The sequence below is a fragment of the Oryctolagus cuniculus genome, chromosome 7 (genome assembly GCF_051225735.1).
Source record: "Oryctolagus cuniculus isolate XC-2025 breed Fujian yellow rabbit chromosome 7, ASM5122573v1, whole genome shotgun sequence".
NCBI lineage: Eukaryota > Metazoa > Chordata > Mammalia > Lagomorpha > Leporidae > Oryctolagus > Oryctolagus cuniculus.
The window spans coordinates 15,410,071-15,431,941 of NC_142873.1; the positions used below are offsets into that span (position 1 = coordinate 15,410,071).

At 45.2% G+C, this 21,871-nt stretch overlaps 1 long non-coding RNA gene across 1 annotated transcript; it reads left to right on the forward strand.

The window, feature by feature from the left end:
* The first annotated feature begins 15,538 nt into the window (after nt 1-15,538).
* LOC149125308 (uncharacterized) lies at nt 15,539-16,425 on the forward strand. Its single transcript, XR_016211369.1, has 3 exons — nt 15,539-15,705; nt 15,886-16,069; nt 16,195-16,425. It is a non-coding gene; the product is annotated as an uncharacterized LOC149125308 (long non-coding RNA).
* Nucleotides 16,426-21,871: the final 5,446 nt, after the last annotated feature.

Here is a 21,871-nt window from a genome sequence, read left to right on the forward strand (position 1 = left end):
TTCACTTCCCAGTTGGTTGCAATGGTCAGAGCTATGCCAATCTGAAGCAGGAGATTCTCCCAGGTCTCCCATGCGGGTACAGGAGCCCAAGGATTTGGGCCATCTTCTACTGCTTTCTCAGGCCATAGCAGAGAGCTGGATCAGGAGTGGACTGACATTGATGTTCAGGAACCCGAAGTGCCAATGTGGTCTCACTAAAGGAGAAATAGCTATTAGGGGCCAGCTGATGAATGGAGGCCTGGGCTAAATCCAGCTCATGGTGAATGCATTGGGTCAGTGGTCCCACAGGGTATACTTCTCCAGTGCTCAAGGATGCAATTGGGATGATTACAAACCCCACATTGGATATTGTTATTGTAATATGGAATGAGCACAGCATTCAGTACCAAGTATGCCATTGCAGATATGGCTACCGACTCCTCTTCCACACCTGTCACAAAGGAGAATCAAAGCAGTTTGAACTAACTTAGGACAGACAGTGGCAAGCATTGATGTTCTTGCTCTACAACTGTGTAAACTTTCCCTCTCTCTGTTATAATATAGTCTGAAGAACCCTGTATCATGTAAGATCAAAGAGCAATGGTTTTCATTGTGGTCCATGAGTCCCTAGGAATCTCCCAGGCCCTTTCTGTGGGACTTCAAGGTCAAAGCAATCTTCACAGTGATATTGAGATATGGTTTGCTTGCCTCATTGTGCTGACACTCATTGGTGATGATGAATAAACCTGTGAATGCCTAGCACAGATCATTGCAATGATGCAGTGATAGGAAATTGTGACAGCACTCATTGCCATTATTCACTTCTGTGTAAACACAGGGGAAGAAGAGAGAAAACTGCCAGCTTCACTTATTCATGTCCTTAATGTGGCACTGCCTGGTCTTGTGGTTAAGATACCAGAATCCCTTATTGGGTGCCTAGGTTTGAGTACCAGTTCTGCTCCCAATTCCAGCTTTGTGTTAATGCACACCTTGGGAGGCAGCAGTTAAGAGCTCAAGTACTTGGATCCCTGCCACCCCTGTGGGAGACCTGGATTAAGTTTCAGGATCCTGACTTTGCCCTGGCACAGCCCAGACTGTTGCAGGTATTTGGAGAGTGAATTAACAGAGAAGAGATATCTGTCTGTCTCTAACTCTGTATCCCTTTCTCTGTCTCTCTGCCATTCAAATCAAATAAAATAAATAAATAAACAAAAAATTTAAAAGAATGTCTTTAATAAAACAATAAAGTTATCTTAACATTTGCATGTACATTTTTAATATTCCGTGCAACAAATTAGAAAGTATGCATAGAGTACTCATGGAGAGAAGGTGCCTATTTTAAGGAAAAGTGCTTGTGAAATAGCAGAGGCAGAAATTAAAATCATTTTAGGAGTCAGTGTAGTGGGACAGCAGGTTTAGCCACTGCCTGTGACCCCTCCATCCTATATGAGCACTGATTTGAGTCCCAGCTGCCCCACTTCTGATCCAGCTCCCTGCTAATACACCTGCGAAATCAGCAGAAGACGGCTGAAGTATTTTGGCCCTGCCACCCATGTTAGAAACCTGGATGGAGGTTAAGCCACTGCCTGCAGTGCTGGCATCCCATATGTGTGCTGGTTCAAGACCTGGCTGCTCCACTTGCAATCCTGCTCTCTGTTACGCCTGGGAAAGCAGTAGATGAAGGCCCAATCCTTGGGCCCCTGCACCCGTGTGGGAGACCTGGAGGAAACCCCTGCCTCCTGGCTTTGGATTGGTGCAGCTCCGGCTGTTGTGACCAATTGGGGAGTGAACCAGCAGATGGAGGACCCCTCCCTCTGCCTCTCCTCTTTCTATGTAACTCTGACTTACAAATAAATAAATAAATCTCTAAAGAAAAAGAAACCTGGATAGAGTTCCAGGCTCCAGGCTTTGGCCGGGATCCAGAACATTGTGGCCATCTGGGAAGTTATCCAGCAGGTGAAGATTCTCTCTCTCTCTTCTCACACTCACTCTCACCTGTGTGCATGTCCATCCTTTCTGTAAATCCACCATTCAACTGAAAATAAAATAAACCTTAAAAAAGGAAATGAGGGGCTGGCATTGTGGATAGCAGGTTTAAGCTACCACCTGTGATGCCGGCATGTTATGGTGCTAGTTTGGGTCCTGGCTGCTCCATTTTCAATCCAGTGCTCTGCTGATGCACCTGGGAAAGCAATGGAGAATTATCCAAGTACTTGGGCTCCTGCCACCCACATGGGAGACCAGAATAAAATTCCTGGCTCATGGCTTCTGCCTGGCCATTTGGAGAGTGGACTACCAGATGGAAGATCTCTATGTCTTTCCTTCTTTCTCTGTAACTCTGCCTTTCAAATCTATAAATAAGTAAATCTTTTTAAAAGTAGGAAAATAAAATCATTTTTATTTGAAAGGGTTATCAACAGATAACTATCAGCATCTGGTCTTAGGTATTTGGCAAACATTTTCTAAATAATCCATTTCTAAAAAAATGAATGAAGTGAGCCTTCACTTCAAGGAAAACAATTGACAAAACTGGAGCTCTCAGGGACTGGCATTGTGGCACAGCAGGTTAAGCCACCACTCGGGATACCCACATCCAATATTGGAGTGCTGGTTTGGATCCCATATACTCTGCTTCTGAACTAGCTCCCTGCAAATGCACATGGGAAACAGCAGCTGGTAGTTAAAGTGCTTCCATCCTTGTCACCTGTGTGGGAGACCCAGAAGGAGCTCCTGGCTTCCACCAAGGCAGTCATTTGGGGAGGGAACCAGTAGGTAGAAAATCAGCATTTGGAAAAACTCCTATCCACCATTGTGAAGTTGACATCACCCCAGCATTTACCTTTCCAACAAGATGGATGCGATATTCAAAACTGTGATGTTTTATATTGCAGCATGTGAGATTCCTCAACAGCTGGGTGATCTGGATAATTCAGGGATCTAATGTTATTCAAATGGCCAGGCCATATTGCCACAAAATCGTAAGTGGGAAAAGGCCTAAGACCAATGAATTACAGCCTAGCAGGCACAGAAAGTTCATGGTATGATTTCAGATTTCACATTATAACAAAGCTTTAAGAAACTGCCACTAACTGAATTTTAACACGGCATCACAGAAAAATATCCCTAACTATCTGAAAAGACTATTAAAATACTCCTTAACTTTCTAGCTAGCTCGGTGTGAGGATGGATTTTCCTCACAAACTTAAACCAAAATAACATATCACAACAGATGGAATGTAGAAACAGATATGGGATTCTAGTTGTGTTGAAGAGATGTGAAAAAACTGTTAAATAATGCCACTTACATTTTTTTGGTTTTGGAAAATATAGTTGTTTTTCATAAATTAGTATTATTTATATAAACTTGCAGTGGGTTTATTGTTTTATTTTGAATTAATACTACACAAATATGTTTAGGTGTTCTCCATTTAAATTTACATCCTAGTAAATATAAATAGGTGTAACTCATGCAAAGAAAGCTCTGTGGGGGTGCTCAATAAATTTTAAAGAATATAAAAGGATCCAGAGACCAAAATGTTTGAGAATTCCTGTTCTACGCATTCATCATAACTGCACATTAGTCCACTGTGTTGATGTTGAATTTTAGTAGAACTGGACAGATGAGAAGAAAAGTTGCAAATGTATTGAAATCTTTGGTTAAAAATACAAAGGTACTTCAAAAAATCATGGAAGATGTAATTTTTAAAAAAATCTTGTATTGAGTGAATATAATTTTCATAAGCACAACTTTGGGAATATAGTGGTTTTCCCCCCCATACCCACCCTCCCACCCCCACTCCCACCCCACCTCCTACTCCCTCTCCCATCTCATTTTTCTTTAAGATTCATTTTTAATTAACTTTATGTACAGCAGACCAACTCTATAGTAAGTAAAGATTTCAACAGTTTGCACACATACCCACATACAATGTAAAAATTACTGTTTGGGAACAAGTTTTGCAGTTAATTCTCATAGTACAACTCCTTAAGGACAGATGTCCTACATGTGGAGTAAGTGCACAGTGACTCCTGTTGTTAATTTAACTATTAACACTTTTACTTATGACCTCAGTGATCACCCAAGGCTCTTGCCATGAGCTGCCAAGGCTACAGAAGCCTTTTGTGACCACAAACTCTGTCAGTATTTAGGGCCATAAGCAAAGTGGAAGTTCTCTCCTCCCTTCAGAGAAGAGTGCAGCCTTCTTTGATGGCCCCTTGAAAGATGTAATTGAAAGAAGTGTGCATAGGGCTGACATTGTGGCATTATGGGTTAAGCCTCCCCCTGTGACACTACCATCCCATATGGGCATCAGTTTGATTCCTAGCTGCCCTACTTCTGATCCAGCTCCCTGATAACCACTTCGTGTGAGTTGAGTTGTCCCTCCCCGTTCCAAGACAATCTTAACACCTCTATCTGTGATTGTGACCTTATGCGGAAATAAGGTTCTTGCAGATGTAATCATGTGAAGATGAGATCAATGGCTGGAGCAGGGCCGATCTTAAGCCAGGAGCCAGGAGCTTCCTCCAGGTCTCCCACGTGGGTGCAGAGGCCCAAGGACCTCGGCCATCCTCCACTGCTTTCCCAGGCCATAACAGAGAGCTGGATTGTAAGAAGAGCAGCCAGGACTAGAATTGGCACCCATATGGGATGCCAGCAGTTCAAGCCAGGGTGTTAACCCGCTACACCACAGTGTCAGCCCCTATTAATGATTTTTTAAATCATCAAATCTCAGCATTGTTTGTTGAAAATAGAACTCTAACCACAGACAAGAATGGGGTCCTAGGGATTTTTTTCACCTTTCATCAGTAACCCTGTCCATCCGGGGACCCTTGTGGATATTGAAGGACTGAACTGATGCCTGCGCTGTGGCCTCCCTCAGAGGCATGATAAAGTCCTAACAGTTTTCTGTTCTCCAAGCACTTGTAATGAAGGCAGGAGGACAGGCGATGACAGCCACAAGAGTGGGGTCACAGGGAGGAAACTCAGGAAGCCCAACTGCCCTGTCTGCACCCTCACGGGCTCTCCACATTTTCTGGCAGTAAAAGCCACCCTCACTGTCTCCACGTCCCTGGTGTGCTCTGCCCTGGAAATGTAACCTGTGCTTTCCTGGAGCCACCCTTAAACAGAGCATGGCATGACAGCACAGAAGCTGATAGCATGGGCTTTGCAGATGGCCTGACCTGACTCCAATTCCAACTCAGTCACTAATCCGTGACCATGAGCAAGATGTGTAGCCCTCTCTGCAGTTTTATTTTCAACTTATTGTTTTGTATTTTTGAGATAATATATTTTCAATTTACATTATAATCAAAGACTTAGTGCTCCACTAAAGAAAGAGTTAACTAATAAAAAGTACAGGCTGGACAATAGGCTAGCCCCATAAAGAATAATCAAATGGAAATATTTTCAACTTCTTTCATTTACAGTAAATTTTAAAACAGTCCTTTGGCAGTTTTGTTGCCTATGATTTATGTCTCTTTTGCTAAGTGATTGGTTTTCACTTCTGCCTTTTATTAAACAAACACTTAATGAATTTAACCTTGCTTCACCCACATTCATGTCCTGCAGAGGTGGAGAGAGAGAGAGGTCTTCCATCCACTGGTTCACTACCCAGATGACTGCAACAGCTGGAGCTGGGCCCATCTAAAGCCAGGAGCCAGGAGCTTCTTCCAGGTCTCCCATGTGGGTGCAGGGGTCCAAGGGCTTGGGCCATCTTCTACTGCTTTCCCAGGCCATAGCAGAGAGCTAGATTGGAACTGGAGCAGTCAGGACTCAAACTGGTGGCTATAATGGATGCCGGCACTGCACGCAGCAGCTTTAGCTGTGGTAAAGACAATGTAAAATTTCACATTTTAATACTGATGTTGTACACTGTTTTACTTAACATTTTGGGGAGTAACTGCCTCTGACTTCAATTCAAGAGGATACTTTTTTGTTACTAGTATAACCAGTTTTTGTAATGGCATTAGCAAATAAAGGGATGCTTATTATTGAAACAAAAAAGTGTGTTATCCTTGCTGATTGTTAGCTATGAATATGACAATTATTAATTGATTTACCCACAGTCTCCTGTGGAGGCTCTGGGATATGGAGTAACTAAAGCAGATAAGAATCCCTACTTTTTGTGGTAGGGGCTTGGGAAAATCTTTTTTTCTTTCTGGGAGTCATATTCCTCATCAGTATGATAAGGCAATGGGCCTGTCTGGGGGCCTTTCCTGCTCAGTTTTCTCTGAGTCCCTGGGTGACTGAGATGTGTGTTCAGTGTGCACTGGGGACTGCAGCTAAGACTTGTACAGGTGGAGAAATAAAGGGAAAACTTAGTATGGCTTGTAAGTTCATCTTTTCCAGAATTATCATGATGATATCCAGTCTTGATGATAAGTTAAATTGCACTGTACACATCACTACTCTTTTATTGTTTTTAAAAAATTATTTATTTGAACGTCAGCGTGAGAGAGAGAGAAAGAGAATTTTCCACCCACTGGTTCACTCCCCAGATGGCCCCAGTGGCCAGCACTGGGCCAGGTCAAGGCCAGGAGCTACATCTAGGTCTCCCATGTGGGTGGCAGGGGTCCAAGTATTTGGGCACAGGCAGAATTGAGCTTTCTACTCTAACTTCACTCTGCAAACACTCATCCTCTATCCCTTTCTTCAGCCAGCAGCTCCTTTCTCTGAATCTTCATGTTTTGTGTTCTGTACAGTGAGAAATGCTTCCTTGGGTACTGAGAGAAGGAAGAAGGACACACACAGAAAATGCACCCATAGGTACTCTGAGCAATAACCCTGGACCCATACAGGGTCCTTTCATGCATCAAAGAGAGGGAGGGAGGGAGGGAGAGGGACAGAGAGAGAGGAGAGAGACGCAACAGTCTTCCACTTGCTGATTCACTTCCTAAATGGTCCCAACAGCTAGGGCTAAGCGGATCCAAAGCTAGGAGCCAGGAGGTTCCTTCAAGTCTCCCACATGGGTGCAGGTGCCCAAGGACTTGGGCCATCTTCCACTGCTTTTCCAGGCCAAAACAGAGAGCTGGATTGGAAGTGGAGCAGCCAGGACTTGAATTCTTGCCCACACTGGGATGCCGGCACTGCAGGAAGTGGCTTTACATGCTATGCTACAGCGTCAGCCCCCACATAAACTTTTATTCTGTTCATAGAAATGTTATAATTTTTATACATTTTTTCACATCCTGTTTTCCTATACTTAAAAGGTTTGTATGGACACAATAGATGATCTTAGAATGCCTCTCCTTGGTGTGTAACTTGGGAGAAAGATCAAGCACCCAAAGAAGAGAGAAAGAAACCTCTTTAACTTGCCATGGATGCCTGGGCACCTGAAGTGGGTGGAGATGTTGATGTCACTGCACCCTTGGGTGTGTGCTTCCCAGGGGCAGCTGTGCAGAGTGGAGGGGAGAGGTGGGTAGAGGGTGGGGTGTATCTTGGGGAAAATGAGAGGTCTTGATGTCATCAGTGGGGAGTGTCTGATGTTGATCAGGCAGCACAGGGCTACTGGTTAGGCAGCCACTTAATGACCAATGATCCCAGAGCTGTAGAAGTAGGCCAGAGATGCTGTTAGAACTTGACTTGGCAGAGCTGTGTGGAGTGAGCTCAGGGCTATGAACAAGACAGTTGATAAGGGGGAAGGGGAGTGTGTGTGTCCTCTGGGAGAGTCAGAATCCTCCAATTTCCTGCCTGTGGAGGAGAGACCTTACCTGTGAGGGGACATAGTGTGCAGTCTGAGCCAGCAAAATTTGTAGTAGTAGAGGAGCTGAGTTTCCCCTTGTCTGGCATTTCTTATTTAATTGATAGCCCCCCTGAACCTTTTATTTAAGGTATACAAACTTAATGAATTTCATATATACAAATTTAGGAACATAGTGATTCTTCCCATCCTACCCTCCCTCCCACCCGCACTCCTACCCTTCTTCCTCCTCTAATTGTGATTTCAATTGTCAGGGCCTGCAGTTCCTTGAGAGTTCTGTAACCACACCCATCACTGGTCACCTCTCCTCACACTCACCCAGCCTTCCCCACTATGCAGAAGGGGGCAAAACACCTCCAAGTCTTCACCCACCTGGGCCAGATGTTTCAGATATCTCACCTGGCCACGTCTCCCTCCTGCTTCCATTCTGACCCTCTGTCATGGGCACAGAATCTCACCAACTTGCAGACAATACCCAGTGCTGGGCCTGCAGCTTAGCCAATAACACACTTGATTGTTCCTGCAATATGGAGAGAAAGACCTTCAGAGAGGAACCTTCTCTTCCAGGGGACTCTGAGTACCCAGTGAGGGTCCTGGATGAAGCCTAAGGCCAAGGGCATGGCTTCTCTGGCTCTCCAGGGAACACAGGTCAGCTTAGCATGGGTTGTTATGCATGAAAATCTCCCAAAAAGTTCAGAGAAGGTTGAGATGTCCATGTGGCCTGCTGTAGTCATTGTTCCTCCTTCCCTTAGGACAGCAGCAGTGAACAAGGCTGAAGGTTCATAGGGGGTGGCTCCCAAAGGACAGGCTCTCACCATGGATCTCATAGGGATGTCTACTCAGCTCCTGGGGCAGGGCTGATGGGGCTTCTGCACCTCCCCCCCCCCATATAGGGTCAAGCAGAAAATGTCCTTAGAACAAGCAAGGTGCTTTTTAAAGTCTTCCTAGTTACAGCTTTCGCACAGGCTGTGGTTGTTTTCTGCATTCCGTGAAAGCCCCTTTCAGAATCCAGATAGGCATTCTCCAACTTTGAATTTTTTTTAAGATTTACTTATTTATTTGAACATCTGAGTTTCAGAAAGAGAGAGAGAAAAAAAAATCTTGAACTCACTGGTTCATTCCCCAATTGGCTGCAACAGCCAAGGCTGGGCCAGGCCAAAACCAGGAGCCAGGAGCTTTGTCCAGGTCTCCCACATGGGTGGCAGGACCAAGCACTTAAGCCATCATCTGCTGCTCTTCCCAGGCCATTACCAGGGCTATATCAGAAGTGGAGCAGCTGGGACAGGAACCAGTGCCCGAACAGAATGCTGGTGTCACAGGCAGCAGCTTTATCCCCTATACCATGATGGCCCCAACTTTGAATTCTTGAAGTAGGGGTGCTGCAGCAACAAGAATTAGCTCTCCTGCCCGAAAGAACTAAAAATAACAGCAACCACAGCGACAGACAAAATAGAGTATTTTCAAGATCCTTGACAGCTAGCAAAAAAGAAGTGACAGGAACGCAGCGGGGGAGCCCTGTCATTGCTCCAACTCACTGTCCTCAGAGAGTTTCCAAGATAAACAGAGGGAGAGGAAGGTGAAGATGGGCCCAGTGGGCCCTTTGGAAGGAGGACACCGAGCTGAGAGGCCAAGAAAGACAAAGTATCATTGAGTCTGTAGGGGGCGCCCGGGGGGGGGGGTGTCACAGAAGGCGCCTTCTGAGCACACAGCACAGTGTGACCCAGGCGTGCACACAGGAAACCATCTAGTGTAGGGAAGTTGTTTCAAAAGCAGAAACCAGTGCCTGTCCCTCACACAGGGCCAGAATAGTGACTGTTTCCAAAAGACAGACTTTTTCAAAAAACAAGCAAGCACGCAAACACACAAAACCCCTCCGTGCTCCATTCAGCCAGCACCTCGCGCTCCTCCCAGGGCCCCAGAGCGCCCAGAGCCCCACCCCAGGGCCTCACCGCGGCCCTCAGCCTCCGGAGCCGCCGCGCTCCCAAGCCACGCCCACCGCCGCGCGGCCCGGCGCTTTCCCGCCCTCCGCAAGCCCCGCCCACCCACCCGTTGCCCTCAGCCCCTCACACAGCCCAGGCCCCTGCGCCCCGAGGACGCCATCGATGACCCCCAGCCCAGCCTGCAGGCCGCCGAGGGCCCTGGGGGCTGCCGCCCCCCTGGGGAACCCGGATGCGGACCCCGCTTCAGAAAACAGAGCTGTGGACAATGGAGGACCCCGCGCCAGGGCTCCGGAGCGGGGACAGCGGTGCGGGGTCACTTGAGGGCCGCCTTCCGGAACCGGAGTCAGAGGAGAAGAGAGGGAACCGCGGACGCGGGGCGGACCCCGCGCCGAGGGACAGGGTTCCAGGAGGACGGGCGCCGGCCCCAGGCTCAGGATGCCGCTCCTCCGGAGGAGGATGCGGGAGCCGCGTCCACAGCTCCCGGGAGGGCGGGAAGGGCCGGCCCCCCTGGAGGAGGCCGCGGGGCTGCGGAGCCCGGGCGGCAGGGGGCGCTCTCCGGGACCACAGCCTCCTGCTGTTTGTAACTCCAGGCCTTTCATTCTTACTGTTGTGTTTATTCACTGGAGAGAGAGAATTACAGAGAGGGGAGAGGCAGAGAGAAAGGTCTTCCATGCTCTGGTTCGCTCTCCAGATGGCCACTACAAGGGGTCTCCCAGGCAGGAGCAGGCCCCAAGCCCTCGGGCCATCTTGCATGGCTTCCCCAGCCCATTAGGAGAGAGCCAGAAGGGAAGAGGAGCAGCTGGGACAGGAACCAGCGCCCATGGGGGAAGCCGGCCCTGCAGGTGGAGGCTTAGCCCACCAGGACACAGCACAGGCCGGGCCCACGGCGTTTCCGGTGCTGTGCAGAGAAACTGACTTGAAACTTAGCAGACTCCAGGAGCTAGAATCCTGCTGTCTTTTCTCTTAGAGAGAGGAGGCCTTGCCTCCTGCATGGGGGCTTGTAGTGTATAACTTTGTTGCAGGCAGAAGTCTCTGAGGGTTAAAGTGCAGTTAAGGAAGTGAGGTTAAGGTGGCTGCGGGTCATCCCGCACTGTCTTGGGCTCAGAGGCTCTGGAGCTGGCGCAGTCACACTAAGGAGAGGAGCCCAGGAGCTGCAGCGTGGGGGGGACAGGGCGTGCACAGAAGGGCAGGGTCCAGCAGCCAGGTGGCACAGCAGGTTAGAGCCCCAGCCTGTAGCCCCGACCTCCATGGGGGCTGCTCCACTGGCTCTGCAGCTCTCTGCTGTGTCCCTGGGAAGCAGCCAAAGACGGCCCTAGTCCTTGGGCCTCTGCCCTGGTGTGGGAGACTTGGCAGAAGCTCCTGGCTCCTGACTTTGGATCAGCTCAGCTCTGGCCATTGTTGTCATTTGGGGAGTGAACCAAAGACCTCTCTCTCTCTCTCTCAGGCTCGACCTCTCTCTGTAACTCTGTATTTCAAATAAAATATAATAATTATTAAAAGAAGAAGAACCAGGGCAGTGTCTTTTCCCGTGGGCCATACTAGTTCACTCATCTCTTCCCTGAAAGGTTGCTGGGCCCAAGCCAGCTCCTCCCCAGGGTTTGAGTCATTCAGTTTGTTCTGCACCTGTTCTCTCCATCCTTATCCTCTCTACTTGTTTTGTGGGTGTGTGTGTGATTTATTTATTTATTTGAGGGTTAGCACTACAGAGAGAGGGAGAGACAGAAAAAAGGGCTTCCATCTGCTGGTTCACCACCGAAATGGCCTCAATGCCTTCCTCTGGGCTGATCTGAAGCCAGGATTTATCCGGGCCTCCCACATGGGTGCAGGGGCCCAAGCCCTTGGGCCATCTTCCACTGCTCTCCTAAGCGATAAGCAGAGAGCTGAATTGCAAGAGCAGCAGCTGGGACATGAACCGGCTCCCACACGGGATCCTGGCCTGACTGACAGAGGCTTCCCCTACAAAGCCACAGCCGGGCCCCATCTCCTTCTACTTTAAATCAGATGTGGAAAAATCCTGCCTGAACCCCATGCTCACATTAATGAGATTGCAGGGATGTGTGGGAAGGATCCCTCCTCCAATAGGGTGAAAACAACACCTGTGTCTTTTGTGCTTTTTCCACATAAATTCTTAGGTGCTTCTTCTGGTCATATGAATAATGTGCTTCATATTTTGGTGTGGGTTGCCTTGAATTTGTAAATTGCATTGGATAGAGTAGACATTTTCATCATGTTAATTCTTGTAATCCGTGGACATGGATGTCTTTCTAGTGTTTGTGTCTGCTTCAGGTTCTTTCACTGGTGTTTCATAATAGTCATGGTAGAGAAGACACTAAGAAATGGACAAGTAGGAGTACTTTCTACATGGCTTGGCAAACATTTTAATGAGATGTGGGGGCAAAGCATTGAGGCCTGTCTGTGTCTAGCACACAGTAACTGCTCAGTCACATTAGTTCTTACGAGTTCATCACCCTCTGCTCTTTCAGACTCTTCTTCCTTGTCTTAGACACAGGGATAACTGTTCATGGTGTGATGGACCATTCTACTCACATAAGTTAATGTTCCTCAAATGATTTAAATGTTTAGTATTATTAATAATGTCTCAAGGAGCATCATCTACATATATTTGGTATGTCCCTTATTAATTGTGAAGATGCTTCTCCAGGTTGTATCCTGTAAAGGGAATTGTAAGATCAAAGTTCTGGTACATTCCTGATGGTGCTGTTCTGGCCCCATTGCCTGGCAAGAAGATTTTCCCATTCACATTCGCAGCCACTGATGAGAATGTTCTTTTCTATACCCCCTTGCAGAAACTAGACAGCCCCTGTTACCTTCTGTTAACTTTTACCAGCACTTAACTCTTTATTGTGAGATTTTATCAACTCAGATTACACTCAATAGGCCTGGAAAGGCTGCGATCAATGGGATGGTCTGTGTTCTCTTGTATTGGATGACTGCTCTGTTCTGAGATAATCAGACAACAGCAGTGTGAGCACACGAGTCTTGCACGGTGGACGACACTGCGTGTTGGGTTCCTGCAGTGTTCTGGATTTTGTGTGTGAGGCCCTCATTTCTTTGTCGCTCTTTCCTTTCTTTCTGCCTGCTTCCTTATTCTTTCTTTCCACTGACTTGGGATTGGTCTGCTCCTGTTTTACTAGGATTTTTGAGATACTTTGTTAGGTTATTGGAAGTCTTTCTAATTATTTGATGTAGGAACTTAATCCCATAACCTTTCCTCTGCATACTACTTTTAGAATTTCCTGTAGATTCAGTGTGTTGTGCTTCCATTTTAATTAGTTTCATGGAATTTTAAAATTTCCCTCTTGGTTTCTTATCCAGCCTTTATGTATTTGCATACCTTTGGGGGTTCTTGTGTTGTTGATTTCTAGTATTATAGCATCCATGTTCCATGTGCAGATGAAAAGAATGTGTATTCTGCAGCTGTGGAGTGAAATATCTGTAGTCATCTGTTATGGCCATTTGGTCTGTAGTAGTTTCTCTCTGATGCTTGTTAATTTTTTTCCAGGTGATCTCTTCCTGTCGAAGAAAGGTGAGTGTTGAAGTCCCCCACTATTACTACATTAGAATTCATGTGTCCTTTAGATGTAATAATTTTGTTTTATAAATTAGTGTGCTGCAGCAATGGATTCGTATGCACTTACCATTGTCACATCTTCTTGTTGGATCAAACCCTTGATAATCATATAGCAACCGTCATCTCTGTTTCAGTTTTTATCATCAAACCTATTTTATCTGATCCAACCATAGGTACTCTTGTTCACATCTGATATCCATTAGCATGAAGCATCTTTTCCCATCCTTTCCCTTTCAGTCTCTGTCTTTACTAGTGTGTTTCTTGTAGGCAACTTGTGGTTGGGTCTTGGTTTTCATCCAGTCATCCTGTCTGTATCTCGTAACTGGGTAATGTTGTCTGTGGACATTCACAGTTATTATGGATAAGGGATGGGTAAGAACTTGATTTTTAGAAATTTCATCATTTTGTTGTGAGTACCCTATGTTCTTTTTCCAGTGGGTTTTCTGTCATGTGTCTTGATAGTGGCAGTGACTCCTTATTCCAAGTCACTTGCAGAGGCTCTGGGGATAGGAACTGCACAAGGCAGACAGTGCTCCTGTCTCAGGAAGACCCTTTTCTGGCATAGGTGCCTGATGGTCTAGAGGTGGTCACAGAAACTCATTCTGTGTCTGACTGCAATCACTACTTGATCCTTTCAGTGTTCTTTGGTCCTGCTGTGTCACCCAGGAATCAAACTGAATATCAATGACAGATCTTAGCACCAGAGTGACTCACAGGGGAAGCACATTCTCCAAATGGCCAAATGATGTCCCTGTATAACAAAGGAGGAAAATTCCTCAGTTCTTTGGATGTCACAACATCAGGTGCACTTACCCAACTGGTAAAATATTTCTACCTGTGCAGAAATTTGTTGGATTGATAACATCAGATTTTTCCAATTGGTTTTTATTGTCCATGTTCTTGTGGTCTTAGCCCAAAAACTGTGTTGACTCTGCCCATTTCTTAGAGCATTTGCTCCTTGTTTTCTTCTGTTAGTTTCATAGTTTCAGATCTTACATTTAGATCATGATCCATTTTGAGTTGATTTTTGTAAATTAAAATCTATTTTCCCAGTCCCATTAAAATAGATGTGCATATCTCCAGGGAGTGTTTTCCACACCTTTGTCAAAAGTAAGTGGGATGTAGGTGTGTGAATTTCTAGGGGTTCTCTTTTTTTCCATTGTCCTATGTGTCTATTGCTATGTTGCTACCATACTGTTTTGGTCTCAATAGCCTTGTGGCATATCTTTAATTTTGAACTGTGGTGCCTCCATCTTTGGCTTCATTGTGTTAAGAATATTTTGAGTATTCAGAGCCTTTTGTGTTTTCATAAGAATTTTAAGATTTTTTTCTTATTCTGTGAGGATGTCATCAGTATTTTGATGGAGACTACATTGAATCTCTAAATTGTTTTGGGTAGTTTTGATATTTTAATAATATTAATTCTTCCAAATCAAGAATATATGAGGGAATTCCATTATTTTGTGTCTGCTTCATTTTCTTTCATTAGATTCAATGTGTTTGAATTTCATTGAAGAGGACTTTCACATGCTGGTTGAACTTATCACAAGGTATTTAATTTTTTGTATCTGTATAGAATTAGATAGCACTTACCAATTCTCATCATGATGGTTGAGTATATAATAAGGCCATTGATTTTGGAATTCCACACTGTGTAGCTAATAAAGAATTACTAATCCAGAACACATAAGGAATGGAAACACTTCCCCTGTCAGGTGGAGGCCTCACAGCAGGAATGTGGGATTTCCCTGGGTCATGAAGGGGGATGTGAATGAGTTGGAGGTGTTTGTTATGTGTGGATGCTGTGTGTGATCCATTCCATCTGTGCTATTCTGACATTAAACACACTGCTTATCTGCCCCATGTGCAGGGGACATAGGGTGACAATGACAGTGACTCTAATTCAGCAAGGGCAAAAATGGAGCCTACAAGGAAGTCATGAATCCAAAAGTTTTCAAGTTGAGATGGGCAAATCCAACAGGACTTCCTGGGATAGGTTTCAAGGCTGAGGACTAATCCTCTGTGATGTGGGGCCTTGCCTCTGGGTCTCAGCCTGTGATACTTCCTTCTTCATTTGAACCAGTACTTGTCTTTTCTTCTCACACTCCTCTGATGTGTGTCTTCTTCCTGGTGTTAGCAGCCTTCTCTTGGTTGTTTTGCACATACACCTTACCTGAGTCAGTCTGCCAATGCCCCGTGCTTGGCTCTGACCACATTCTACCAGGGGCTGTTCTCACGATCTCAGGCACATCAGGAAAATCTTTATTGACCTGATTTCTGTTGGTCATTGTTGTTTTTAATTTTTTATCTTTGAAACTAGCAGCATTGCCTCGCAGAAAAGCTGGGTCCACAGAGGTCCAGAATGAATCTCTACTCTCCCTGACTCCAGGAGACAAAAAGAAGAACATGGATCTCCATACAGAAATGACCTCCATGAGGTCTGACAGTCTCCACCATTGCAGCAGAGGAGAAAACCTGAGGGAGAATTCCAGAGGTAAGGGACCACACAGGACAGGCAGGGCTGTGTTAAATACTCATTCACCTTATGTATTCTCTGCTCCCATTCTATCACCCATTGATTGAAAACAGACAGAGAATACATAATGGGACAATAGAAATGTGGGAAAAGCTGTGTCCAAGGAATGACCCTCATACTTTGTTTGTTTGTTTTTAGGAGCAGTAATAGCAGTGCTTTATCTGAAGTCTACAAAACCCAACAATGCATTCTTGGAAGACAAGAGCCATGCTCGGCACAGGGAAGCTGGAGGTCAAAGCTCATGGGGTGGCCCTCCTTCCATCAGCTGTGGTGCTGAGAAAACCTCTTAGTCTCTATGGACCCCAGGTTCCTCATCAGTGAGGTAAAGTGTGTATTGTTCCTCTCTGAGGTCCTGCTGCTTAGGTTCCTCTGAGTCCCTGGGGAACCACACGTGCCCTGGGAACTGAGGCTGAGAGCTGACCTAGTCCCTCCTGTGTCTCCTCCCAGATCCGGAACTGAGTCCACATCCTGAGAACCCAGAACTGAAGGTGCAGATGAAGGAAGATGAGCAGCTCTCTGGGACGTGAGAATGACCCAGAGAATGACAAGGTAATGTTAGGGTGAAACCAAGTGTGGGTGAGATGAAGGACACATTGTGTCAGAAACCTCAGGGGATACTCAGAAAGGCCTACTCCACTGTCCAGCCCCTGAAGGAGCCACCTTCCATGAGTACTGAGGTCAGGAGAGAAACTGACTCCACAGTGAACCTGTGCACCTGGCCAGGGAGATCCCTGGATGGAATCAGAGCAGGTTTATGCTGAACACAAGCTTTCCATGCAAGCTAGAGATCCTGGTAACTTCAGTGTCACCACCAAAAAAAAAAAAAAAAAAAAGAGGGAGAGAGAGAGAAAGCACAGCCTTCCTGCCCTCTTCAGCTAGGTACATTTTTCCACCCATGCTCAATTCCGCCATGCAACACACTGCACAATCCAATAAAATGGCAGTGGTGCAGTTCCACAGCCCCAAAGTAAGGATCCCCATGATCCCCACATGGGGCCAAGACCTATGTACATTGTTCACAAGGCTTTTGCTTTCTCTGTGCTATAGTGTGAAAGCACTCACAGAACTCAGTAGCCAAAATAATTAATCATTCATCTGAGAAATTGGCAAAGGACCTGAGTAGACATTACTCCATGAAAGGAATATGCATTGCTACCAGGTTTATGACAAGTTGCCCATTATCAGTACTCATCAGGGAAACACCATTCCAAACCACAGAGGGATATCCCCTCAGAACCATAGGGTCAGCTGCTTTCACAAAGACAAGAGAGAATAAATGTGGGCAAGGGTGTACCAAAAAGGAAACACTTTTACATTTGTGTGAGAATGTTGAGTGGTATGGCCATTATAGAAAACATTATTGAAGTATTTTTGAAATGTTAAACTAGAACTGTCAAATGACCCATTCATCCTCCTTATTGGTATATGTGCAAAAAAAGAAGAAACAAAAAACCATATCAGATATATACCTGCAATCCCTAGTCGATGCCTTATTCACAGAGGCCAAGATGCAAACTGCCTAAATGTCCATCAACAGAAGGTTGGTTAAGCAATCTTGCTGTCCATATATATGGCTTGAAAAGTATATTTTAATAAAAGGATACTACAGAATTTCCATGACACTTTGGAATCACTTGAAGATTTTGAATCATTCTTAACATGTCTGTGTATAGATATTTATATACATATAATGTGTAACAATACATTATACATGATAGATGTATGATGATGCTTAAATATATATTTATATGATGGAATGCTGTTCAACTCAAAGATAAAGGAACTCCTGTCATTTGTGAGAAACTGGATGAAATTGGAGGACATTATGGTGAGTGAAATAAATGAGATATAGAAATAATAACACTGCATGAAGTCTGTTATGTGTGGAGTCTGAAAGAAAAAATGGAAAATTGTTGAATATGTCAAAACAGAGAATATAAGAGAAGTCTTCAAGGTGGTGCAGTCTGGTGGGAAGAATAGAGAAATGTTGACCCAAGAGTACAAAGTGGTAGTTATAGAGAAGAACTAAATCTAGGGTTCTGAAGTTAAGCATGAGAATCTGAGTTATTAGTGGAGCATGCTATTCTCCATTAGAATGAGAAAGTCTGAGAATTTTCTAACAGTAGATTTTGTGGGTTCTTACCATGTGCAGGCACATAAAGGTTAACTGTGAGATGATGAATATTTTATTTACTAGTCTAGAGGAATCATTACACTATGGATATGTACATTACAATATCATTTTTGAATATTTTAATAATTATTTTAAAAGATGTATTATTCTATTTGAAAAGCAGAGTTACAGACAGAGAGGAACACACACACACTGAGAGGGAGAGACCTTGCATCTTCTGTTTCACTCCCCAAGTGCCTACAACAACCAGGGCTGAGCCAGGCCAAAGCCAGGAGCCCAAAATGCCATCTGGGTATCTCACAAGAGCTCAAGGGCCAAGGACATAAGCCATGTTCCACTGCTTTCCCTGGCACCTCAACAGGGAGCTGGATCAGCTGAAAGTGGAGCCGCTGGGACTCCACCAGCACTCATAGAGGAGACCAGTGTCTCAAGTGGTGGCTTACCCCACTATGCCACAGTGGAGACTCCTACATCTATTTAGACATCAGAATTTAAAATTTCAAAAAAAAAAAAAAAACAGTTTTGATCATCCACTCAAATGGAAACCTTAAAATGTGCAGCTTTTGGGACTGGCATTTCATTCAGCAGTTAAGTGGCTTTTGCAATGCTCACATATAGGCCCTACATATAGGATGCCTGTGGGTGAAACTGAAAGTGGAAAGAAGTGGTTACTAAAGGAGGATGCACATTCCCTGAAGGGAGGAGAGAACTTCCTCTTTGCTTATGGCCTTGTCGAGCTAGGTGGATCCAGAAGGCTTCTGTAGCTGAGGCAGCTCATGTCAAGCGCCCTGGGTGAGCACTGAGGTCAGACATAAGAGTGTGATTTGTTAAAGACACAGTGAGAGCCACTGTGCACTGCCCTCTGTCCTCAAAGCTATATCAAGGGACTTCATAGTAGAACTGTTCTCCAGAATCACTTCCTTTTAGTGCATTAAATGGAGGATATTCTTATGTCTCATAGGTTATAGTTCTGTCTAAGAGCTCACAGCAGATGTATCATCCGTGGGTTCTTCTTTGAAGACAATTAAGTTTCTAAAAGGAAAGAAGGGAGAAGAGGAAGGGAATAGCAGAAGGGGGCAAAAAGTGAAATCCCCTTTGAGAAGCAGTAACCTTGGACAGCCCTTTGCTAGGCTGCTGAGTAACAGTTCTCTTAGTTTTCTTGTTCCATTCTGTCTTTTTTTCTTTCTCAGACTAAACAGGAGAGTTGGAGGAGGAAGAGGGGGAGAATAGGTGGGAGGGCAGGTAGGTGGGAAGAAGGACTATGTTCTTAACATTGCATTTATGCCATAGATACAACATTAAATAAGAAGTTAATTTAAAAAACCACTTCAAATATGTAACACCCATATTCCTCAAAATAAGTTTGCCATCATTATAAAATTAGTTGCAGTAATTATATATAAATATATTATTAAAAGCATTAGGTTCTTCCCATACATTTGCAGAACAAATTGGAGTTCTGCACACCAAGTGTCACCCTGGCCAAGCCTGACTGTTGCATGCTTTTGGGGAGTGAAATAGTAATGTAACACATAGTTTTGGTTGTGTTTCTCTGTGTGTATGTCTCTACATCTTCATCTTTACATCTCAAATAAGTATAATTAAACAAAGAACATTTTCATTTCCATATGTTCAAATATGTTCAAATTAATATGTTCAAATTTTCTGTTCAAAGTCATTGATAAGAAGATGAATATACAGGCCAACATAGGGAGAAACTTTTTGAAATTGCATACCTAATATAACAGTTCTATCCAGAAAACTAAAAGAACTCTCAAAATTCCTTTCTAAGATAATAAAATGACCCATTTATCAGGGAAGCTTAAAATTCAGCATTTCAAACAGGTAGAAAAGCCTTGAGATCTCTTTAAACAGCAGGTGGGGTGACTTCCTAACAGCCCTGAGAAAGGAAGGCTTGTTGGGACACATTTTCTGCCTTGGTATTTTCATACACATACATGACTATATGAGCGATACATGCTTAGGTGATTTGGGGACACGGTCTGTAGTATCAGTGCAGGATCTATAACTATGAGACTGGCAGATGGGTAGGTTGTCCCCACCAGTGGGGGTCTTGTGCCTCAACCTAGCTTAGGCCCCTGGAAGGCAGAGTTCCAAAGATTCCATGACACGCTCCACCTTCTAATTCTGTGATGGCAACGGCAGACCGTTAGCTGCCACACAACAGCCAGTCCTAGCAGAGACTGAGCTACAGGCAGTGCCTTGAATCTAGGCTTTGGCAGTTTTATCCTTGTTTGTCCAGTGAAGAACTTCCCAGTGTTGTCGGGCAGTGGATCAGGTGTTTCACATCAGTAAGTGAAGCTTGACTGTTATTGTCACCCCTCAAGCCTACCTGAAACTCTTGGATGTCATTTGTTTGACCCTCACCTGTGTTTGGGTTTCCTCTCCCCAGTCCCTGTTGTCCTGCTGTGACACACCATCAGCATGGCAGGATCCCACAGCCCTGCCTCAGATCCCGTGGCAGAACTGAATGACCTCGAATGCCAGCAATTGAGATCCCAGCTGGCAAAGAGCCAACAGGACTGCTGGGAGCTCCAGGAGAAGTTTCTCATAGCTGAGGCTACAAACTTTGCCCTGGCCATGGAGCTGAAAAAATACAGTAAGTTCTCTCGGGTCATTTCACCACAGTGAAGATTGTCCTGTATCTTCTCCTGAGGAACTAAATGGCCTCACTACTTCATTGTTGTCTTCTTTTTGCTGAACTTAATTTCCTCCTGACCACACTCCCAAGCTGACACACAGGGTTTCGCAAGTTTTCCAAGGTAGCAGTGAGGTGTAGGGTGACAGGAGTGCTGAATCTTTCATGGATTCCTGTTGAGGCATCGAGCTGCCTGTTGTCCTCAGGGTCAGGCTCCACCATATTGAGTGCATGTTTATGATCATCCTGTCTGTGTCAGCTCCTGCAGCCTTATACCATCACTGTGGGCCTCATTTCTGGGGCTAACGCATTTCACTCAATTCAAGCTTCCGTTGAGTTCCCATTGGCAAAGCACTGTCCTAGGTCAGGAGTGGACATGTGTTCAGAGTGAGCAGGATGTGCTTCCAGAGAGACAGAGAGTCTCCTGTGCACTGGAACTCTGGTATCCATGGGAACACCCTCACAACACAGCCTCCCCACTGGGAGAAAGTCCTGCTCCTGGAGCACAAGTTCTTCTTCCAGAAGAGGAAGACGCTGCCTGAGACCTGGGAGTGGGAGCACAGGGTGTAGGGGGGGAATCAGGCCCACTCACCTGGGTGCTCCCCACTGCCCACCTTCTCTGTAGCTTCGATTTCTCTCCCATTCATAGGTGCTATCATAATTCCTGCCTCTGTAGATTGTCACAACAATATGTGCTCCTTCTTTCCTATACAACTCCAAGGATGGTTCCTTGCTCAAGATCAACAGAATCCATGAGGCCCTTATTGCACTGTTTCTAATTTAGCAGGAACTATACTTTTTCTTGGGCCATATTGCCTCAGGGCCTTACTTTGTTATACATTGTATTCTACACAGTTCCATGAAAGATGGTCCCTTAAGTCTGAAATAACAAACACTTGAAATCTTTCCCAATGCAAGGAAACAGTCCTACACCCTTATCAAGCTCCCAAATATACAGAAGGTGACGACTTCATGCCCCAAGTTCCTGTTTGACCTGAGAGGCTGCAAGGCTTGCTGAGTCCAGTGGCTCATGATTCAGTCTGAGCTCAGGGGCTGGGAACTCTGATTCTGTAAACACCAGTGGAATCACCTTGTCAAGTCACCTTCTGTATCTTTGAAGTCCTTTTTTCTCATTTTACTGGGAAATAGCAGGGTCAGTGCTGTGGTTCAGCAGGTAAAGCCGCTGCCTGCAGTGCTGGCATCCCATATGGGTACTAGTTCAATTCTGGCTGGTCCACTACCAATCCAGCTCTCTGCTATGGCCTAAAAAGCAGTAGAAGATAACCAACGTGCTTAGGCCCCTGCATCCACATGGGAGACCTAGAAACAGC